Genomic DNA, 8810 nt, shown 5'->3' with positions numbered 1-8810 from the left:
TGTGCTCTTGCAGCAGATGCAAAAATCTGGAGGATTACATGTTTGAAACCTGATGTGTACTCCTCTATTTATATACAAATGCAAAGAAAAGTTAATATCCAAAGATCCTTTAAAAAACTCATTCCTACCTCATCAGATCTGATGCCCAGGCTGCTTTATGTGTCTTCAGGTTTTCCAAGAATCTCAAACACATGAATGAATAAAACAGAAACTTCAGACAGGAAGCACTGGACATATCCGGCAAGTGATCAGCAGTTTTTTGGCACGATCAGCTCTCTGACACCAGAGAAGAATTTAAAAACAAAGGCTTTTCAGATTCTCACTTACAGTTTGAGGAACTGGTGGCAATGCAGAACAGAAAGGACATCTACCTGTTTTTAAAGATGTCCAGTCTAGAAGATTAAAACCCTCAATCTAAAATCAATTTGATAGTTTTGTGTTCTGTTAAGCAGTGGTTATAGCTCAGTAAGGATGTTTGATTGGACTACTGTGCTTGTTCCAGTATACATAAGCAGCACAAGAAGATAGACGTATTGATGGAAGTATGTGGGACTCTGCTACGATGGCACTGGTCAGCCTAAATGTTTTGAATAATGATGCTTAGTCCAAGTTCTCAACATAACATAAAGACACACAAGAGTTCCCTTGAATGCTTGCATAACCTGTAACTTCCACATAAGGGAGAGCAACCTTGCACACTCGAAGTGTGTCTGCAGCCCTGATCAGCTTGGGATAAGAGGGCACAGAATCACAGGACAGCTATGAGTTCATGTGGGAATGGTATGTCAAAAGTGGATTATTTTGCCAGTTACTTCGACATTATTCTATGACTTTATTGCTTCCACCAGGGGTGAGTGCATTATGAAATTAAAAGGTAAATGTTTGCTACAAAAGCTATGATTTTATGCAAAAAATGTGTGGTTTTTCACCTCAATAGTTAAGTGGTGCATTTGAAGCTCTCTGACCAACTGAACTCTAGATGCCATTTTGCTCTTGCTGCAAAATGAGATGCAATGTTGATGTAAGTGATGATACAAAATCGTGAGTCCATGCATTGTATTGTATTTTGACCAGATTCTCTATGCTTTATACTTCCTTTTTGCAGCTTTCTGCACCACAGAAATTGACATGATTTGGCATCAAGCTGGCCCCTCTGTATCTCCAGCAGAGCAGAGCGGCACTTCTTGGATGCAGTGGAGCTGGACCAGAGCATGAGCACTGTAACTGCTCCGACCGACTTCCTTGTGTGTTTGAAAACTGCGATGCAGCCATTGTGTGTGGAAATCGGAGGTTAGAGACACCTTCTGCAGCGATAACAGACACTAAAGTGAGTGATTTAGCCATAAGAGATGCCAAAAAATATGACCCTTTCAAGGAGAGACAGGCCAGAGTATTGGCACAGAAGGCTAGGCTTTATGCTAAATTACAAATAAACAAAAAATAAATAAATAACAGGTCAAAAATACAATGTTCCAAACAGGAAATTATACCAAACATTAAACATTCTCAGAGCTTTACCTCACTGCTGGTATGCCATTACTTTACCAAACCAAATCAGCTGAAAAGCAAAGACAGTAAAAATAGCTCACATTTTGGTGTTCTTGTACTTCGTCTCTTTAAAGAGCCGGGGGAGCCCGTATTCAGTGTGTTGAAGAAGTGTGAAACAAAGTGGCTTGTCATGACACACCAATGACACACCAGTTGGACTGTTTCACAGATCCATGGCATTGAAAATATTTCACATCCATCTGAACAACAGCCCATAGATAGTGTATGAGAAGGGGAGACACAAAGTACTGTTGTTCACTATCAGTGGAGGCAGTTGGTGACTCAATCTCTTGCCCAAGGTGGCTAGGAGAAGAGCAAAAATATCTCTTTCACCAAGAAAAGCCTTTAGCGTGCTTCTTTTAATAAAGAAATGGTATTTAGTTCTGGTTGATAAAACTGCATCCACACTGACTTCACATGTTTACAGGCTTTTTGTTCAGCTAACACACGTTCAGGCATTTGGGGATGTTATCGAATCCGTGTCTGTGAGTGGTGAGAGCATTGAAGTTGTGGAGCAGTTAACCTATCTTGGCAGCGTTATCCATCGATCCACTGACTGCAAGGCTGAGATCAGCAGCAGAATGGGGCGGTGGGTTCACAGAGCAGGTTCTCTTTGTCCTTTCTGTCTTCCTATACTCTGGACAGAGGCGCCAGCTGGACTCCTTTGTGACATCTTCTCTTTGGCACATCTTTGGGTATCATTGCCAAGACTGTGTGTCTATTGCAAATGTGCTCAGGAGAGCGGTGATGGGAAGGGTTAGCAGCCTGATACAGGAACAGCAGCTGTGCTTTTATGGGCCTGATACAGCTCACTACATACTGGGCGCCCAGGACCCGGTGGGCAGGTCCAGACACCAGGGATGACTGTATGTGTCATGGAGGTGTCAGCTGAGAGGCTACCTGGAGAGATGGGGCATGGGCCTGGCACAGGCCTGGAGGATGGCCATCAGGAGGCCAGAGCACCGATCCTGGTCAGCTTCCTTGTCTTTTTTCCCTACAGATGGTCCGGTCATTCTCTGACCAGGAGTAAGCATTTCAGCTTAAAGCTTTGCAAGATGGATATGTTTGATGACAGACATGGAATCTGGCCCAGCTTTGCAATGGTAGCACCTGCATCTCTTGTGGCATCGACTTCAACATCACTTAAAAATTGCCATATATATTAAGTCAAGTGGCATGTTTTTACCCCCTAAAGCATGTTTGTTTTCTTCCAAATCATAACTGAATGGTGTTAGCTGCACATGTTGACATGAAGAGCAAACTGCCTCTAAAATAGAAACCGAAAGGTTTTAAAAAAGTCTCTCTTTAAACACCCAAGAAGAGTCAATAAAATATAACTGGTCAGACATTTTCATAAATACATATGATCATAACAATGTAAGACCTACTGCAGGAATGGAGATTAGTCCACTTGAGCCCTCAAGGTCACCTCTATATTGAACTCCCTCCCTGCTATATGTACTGCCTTAAAGCGCATCGGTGCAGGTTGGGACTGAGTACATCCGCACACACACACACTGTGTGTTTCCCTAATGCCTATGGATACAGCTGTTCAGTGTTTGAACTGCATCATGCAGGCCACAGAGAGCTCACCCCAGCATCAGAAAAAGGCCAAAAACGGTTAAATTAGGTTGCTCCCCTCGGATGCCAGGCTGCAGCATGTTTCCTTGGTAACAGAGGAGTTTGGCTGGCAGCCAGAGCCTGCAGTGTGGAGTCCCACTGCATCGAAAAACCAGCCTAAATATACACCCATTTTTTCTCACTCACTGCCTCTGATACACACAGAGTGGTTTGACTGCAAAACACTTGATGGTGGATGCATCCACAACACAGGCTTGCCCACATATGGACTTACAGCTATGGGGCAGAAAATACATGCAAAACACACGCTAAAGAAGCATACATATCAAAAACATGTCAATGACACCTCTCATTTTGTTCCACGTTGTGACGCAGAGTCATAATGAAACAGTGCTGTTTGTCTGGAGAGAGCGTGTTTGTGAGTTCCTATCTTGATGTTAGTGTATATATCTCTGGGTGTGCCTGTGTGCTTGTCTTTATCGCTGCTGAGAAGTTTAAACTCTAAAAAGAACAACCAATGTTTGGCAGCTGATTGTGAGTTGGTGCAGAGCTGCATACAAGTTTACAGAACAGCTGATGTCAGAGGAGTTTAATGTGCTACTAGGCCAGCCTGCGTTACACAACTTGACGTCATTCAGCCATGTTTTTATTCAGATCCTCCAAACAGATCCACTTCAAATGCACTCTGCCTGTGGATGATGTTGTATACAATATTTGCCATCATTCTCTAAACACTATAAAGGATTCAGTAAGGTCAAAACTGTGTGTGCAAAATTACACAGGCATACAGAACAACACAAAAGACACCAAAGATTGAAATAATGGTTCTATTTTATTGCTACTGATACAGTCAAAAATAAGTTGAAAGGGCAGACAATGAGGAGCTCTGCTTTTGTCAGTAGAGAAATACAGCAGATAATTCACAGCCTGAATCAATCAAAGACCCAAACTCTGCCTCAAACTGCGTGACGCAGTTACAGTGGTCAAGTAAAGATGGAGGAAGAAAAAGGTTAGGTTGGTCAATGTACAACTCCAGTTCAAAAAAAGGTTGGTTGCACTCTGTAAAAAGTAAATAAAACCAGAATGCAATGGTTTTGAAATCTCATAAACCCATACTTTATTCACAATAGAACGTAAACATCCTGCCAGATGTTGAAACTGATAGATTTTACCATTTCATGAAAAATATTAGCTTATTGTGAATATGAAGACTGCAACATGTGTCAGAAAAGTAGGGACGGGTCAACAAAAGGCTGGAAACATAAGTGGTGCTAATGAGAAACAGCTAGAGGAGCATTTTGCAAACAATTAGGTTAGCTCGCAACAGATCAGTAGCATGAATGGGTGTAAAAGGCAGAGGTTCACTAATGTGCAAAAAAACTGTGTCCAAAAATTGTGTAACATTTTTGGAAGAATGTTCCCCCAACATAGAATTGCAAAGACTTTGAATATTCAACCATCTACAGTAATTAAAGTCATCAAAAGATTCAGAGAATCTGGAGAAATCTGTTTACAAGGGAAAAGGCCAAAAGTCAATATTGGATGCTCAGGAACACTTTCGGAAATCACTGTCTGTCAACACTGTTCACCGTACCATCCACAAATGCAAGTTAAAGCTGTAACATGCAAAGAAGAAGCTGTATGTTAACATGATCCAGAAAAATGCACTGAGGCAAGATGGAAAACTGTTCTGTGGTCAGATGAATCAAGATTTAAAATTCTTTTGGGAAACCAAAAAAACTATGTCCTTCAGATTGAAGAGGAAAGGGACCATCCAGCTTGTTATCAGAGCAAAGTTCAGAAGCCTGCATCTTTGATTGTATGGAGTTGCATTAGTGCCTATGGCGTGGACAGCTTACACATCTGGAAAGGTACTATCAATGCTGAAAAGTATATAGAGGTTTTAGGGCAATATTCTGCTATCAAGACAGTTTCCTTCAGGGAAGGCCTCGCATGTTTCATCAAAACAATGCTAAACCACATACTGCATCCATCACAACAGCATGGCTTCACAGTAGAAGAGTCCAGGTACTGAACTGTCCTGCCAAGAGTCCAGACCTTTCACTCATTGAAAACATTTTGCCAGCCTTAAAACTAAAAATCCGGCAAAGGAGACCCAGGGCTGTTGAGCTGTTCAAATCCTACATCAGTCAAGAATGGGACAACATTGTTCTCCCATGATTCCAAACACTGGTCTCCTCATTTCCCAGATGTTTACACACTGTTGTTAAAAGAAGAGGGGATGCTACAGAATGGTAAACATGGCTCTGTCCCTACTTTTTTGAGAAGTTTTGCTTCCATCAAATTCAAACAAATTCAGATGGTTAAATAAGGTGTAAATAAAATTCATGAAATTTGAAAACCATTGAATTCCTCTTTTATTTATATTTTACACAGTGCCCCAACTTTTTTGGAATTGGGGTTGTACTTTTGGGCTGGTATGGTAAAACTTCCCTTTTTGTGTGTGTGTGTGTTTTTTTCTTTTTTTTCCTTTTTTTTTTTGAGAGCACAAAAGAATGCATAAGAATCAGACCCAATAATCTGTTTCCTGCACAGATTTCCCACCAATCAAAACAAAGCATTTTAGCATCAAACATAGTGATGAGCAGCAAATCAGCCCCAGAAAAATATGGCAAAAATATCTCAGTTGCCCCCTTGTGGCAGGCTGCAGTATAGGTGATCTCAAAGTTAAAGGCTGAATTTACAAGAAAATAGGAATATTTTGACAATAATTTATTTTGTCATATTCATTGTCATAATTCTTCATATTCGTTTTTCTGGAAGTCCGGCCCCCAAAGTGTAAGAAAAAAGCTGGCCCTTATACAAATATTGAAGACCACTGCTATAGACTCTGAAGGCAAAGACCTTTTTCCATTTTCTCTTGTCTCAGGTTAATAACTGATGTCATTGTTAAACTCGTGTTGGACTGACTGGTGATACAGCAACAGGGAAAAAACGGGGGCATTAGTGATATGAGTCTGCAGATTCCCAAAGTTTACTGGGATGTATATTAGAAAAAAAATGGTAGCTTTACAGATGCCTTATTATTACAAATACATGGTGGTGGCTTGTTAATATTTTATGACTTTGAAATGCTCCTAATGACATTTATGCCTCAGAACACTAAGTGTTTGCATTAAAATTCATGAAATGAAATTGAACGTATATAGTCATGTGTTATGGCTGTTGTGGAGTTTTTGTGGGCCCCAGAAGATTTCCTGGTTTCTAACAGAGCTGTGGCATACTTTAGTGTGGAGAAGGCTGCATTAGATCACTTTGATTACTTTTTGAATTACGAGTTCCACAATCGGGTTTGCAATTTAATGAATCTGCCATTCAAGTAGCTTTTAATGAAACACATCCATTATGTAGAAAAACTCCTCTTCCCCGTTCCCTTTTGCCCCTACAATATCAGAAATTCCTTGAAGCATGTGCATTGTTTCTATTTCTCTCCTACTTCCTGGACGTTGCTGCATACCAGCAGAAAGTAAACACAGCTGCACAAGGTAATCTAGCAGGCCAGATGTTAGAGAGGACTGCATTTATTTAATGGGAATATCCTGGTTATACTGCATTTCCAGATAAAAACAAAGTTACAAGGAAATGTAAGTTCAAGAGTCCATGCTATATTGTTTTCATTCAAACAGCTGTCTCTAATACTGTATTGTATCTTCAGACTGATAGCATAGGAAAAAGCTGTAAAGGTCATACTGAGTCCATTATTTTTGTTTTGAGGCTGCAGAGTTACAGTCTATGGGTCATTAGCTAGACTGTGGAGAAAAAGCAGAGTCAATGCAATCAAAGGTAGCAGCAAAGTAGCCATATAAAACCAATGTGTAACTATCAAGGAACGAGACACAGAATGCTGGACACAACTGCAGGACACGGCAAGGTTCAGGCAAAATCAGAGTTTTAATGGGAAAAACAGGGTCGGTACACGGGTAGGCAGTTAAACTCCAGCAGAGGTACAAAATCGGCAGGCTAAGGCAAAGGTCCAAAGAACGAAAACAAGGTCAAGACGAGAAAGCTAAGATAATGAAAACAAAGCGCTGGGACGAGGACTATGAAGTGCAACGAACTAGCAGAGAACAGGTGAAAACCGGGTGCTAACATACTGTGGCTAATGAGTGCTAATGGTAAACAGCTGTGGTGATACGTGACAGAGGAAGCAAAACTGACGTGCAGACAAAGGGGTGCGTGATCACCAAAATAAAACCGGAAGTACTGAAACCGAGATGTAAGTGTGCAGAAAGTGACAGAAATTAAAGAAAGCAGAGGAAGACGGAGAGAGTGACCAGACAGAAATAGAGCACCAAGTGACAGACAGCAGACATGACAGTACCCCCCCCTTTAAGGGCCGGCTCCTGAAGGCCCAGGTGCATCAGGGTTGGCTGCGTGAAAATCATGAATGAGAGAGGGGTCGACAATGAAACGGGAAGGAATCCAGGATCGCTCCTCCGGCCCGTATCCCTCCCAGTCGACTAGATATTGGACCCCCCGGCCTCGACGGCGGGCAGATAAGATTTTATTTACTGTGAAGACAGGACCGCCATCGACGAACCGGGGGGGTGGAGGGGGCTTGGCCGGAGGGCAAAGCTGGCTGGTGTGAACAGGCTTGAGGTTGCTGACATGGAAAGTAGGATGTACCCGCATGGACCTTGGTAACCTGAGGCGAACAGAGACAGGATTGATTACTTTAGATATGGGGAATGGCCCAATGAACCTGGGAGCGAGCTTGCGTGACTCGACCCTGAGGGGCAGGTTTCTAGTGGACAGCCAGACTCTTTGACCCGGTGTGTAATTGGGGGCTGTCGACCTCTTGCGATCCGCTGTGGCCTTATAAATGGTTGACTGCTTCAGGAGGTTCCTGCGAGCTCGCTCCCAGGTTTTCCTACATCGCCGAACCAAGGCCAATGCGGACGGGACAGAAGAATCACGATCTGAGGAGGGAAACAGAGAGAAGGGATGACCATGGACGACATGAAAAGGAGAGAACCCTGATGAGGCAGATGGAAGTGAGTTGTGTGCCATTTCTACCCATAACAACTGCTCAGACCAAGCTTCCGGCTGTTGAGAAGCTGTGATTCTCAGTCCCTTTTCCAATTCTTGATTAAGTCTCTCAGTTTGTCCATTAGATTGGGGGTGAAACCCGGAAGATAGGCTGACGGTGGCCCCTAGCATATCACAGAATCCCCGCCAGAACAGTGAAATAAACTGAGGCCCTCTGTCGGAGACAACATCAACCGGGAAACCATGGATCCTAAACACATTTCTCATAAGGACCTCGGCCGTTTCCTTGGCCGAGGGGAGCTTGGGAAGAGGGATGAAATGCACCATCTTGGAAAACCTATCTACCACTGTGAGCACCACCGTATTACCCTTAGAGGGAGGTAATCCAGTGACAAAGTCTAAGGAAATGTGTGACCAGGGACGTTTAGGAACCGACAGGGGCATGAGTTCCCCCTGTGGTCGTTGATTAGACACCTTATTCCTAGCACAGACATGACAGGCGTTCACATATTCAGCAATGTCATCTTTCATCTTGGGCCACCAAAAGTGCTGTTGCACCACATGCAGGGTCTTTTGAATCCCTGGGTGACAGACAACTTTATTGGTATGAGCCCAGTTTATCACCTCCTCTAAGCTCAGGCACAACAAAATGAACCTTATCAGGACACTCA

The sequence above is a fragment of the Cheilinus undulatus genome, linkage group 11 (assembly GCF_018320785.1).
Source record: "Cheilinus undulatus linkage group 11, ASM1832078v1, whole genome shotgun sequence".
Taxonomy (NCBI): Eukaryota; Metazoa; Chordata; class Actinopteri; order Labriformes; family Labridae; genus Cheilinus; species Cheilinus undulatus.
This window is presented reverse-complemented; position numbering follows the sequence as displayed.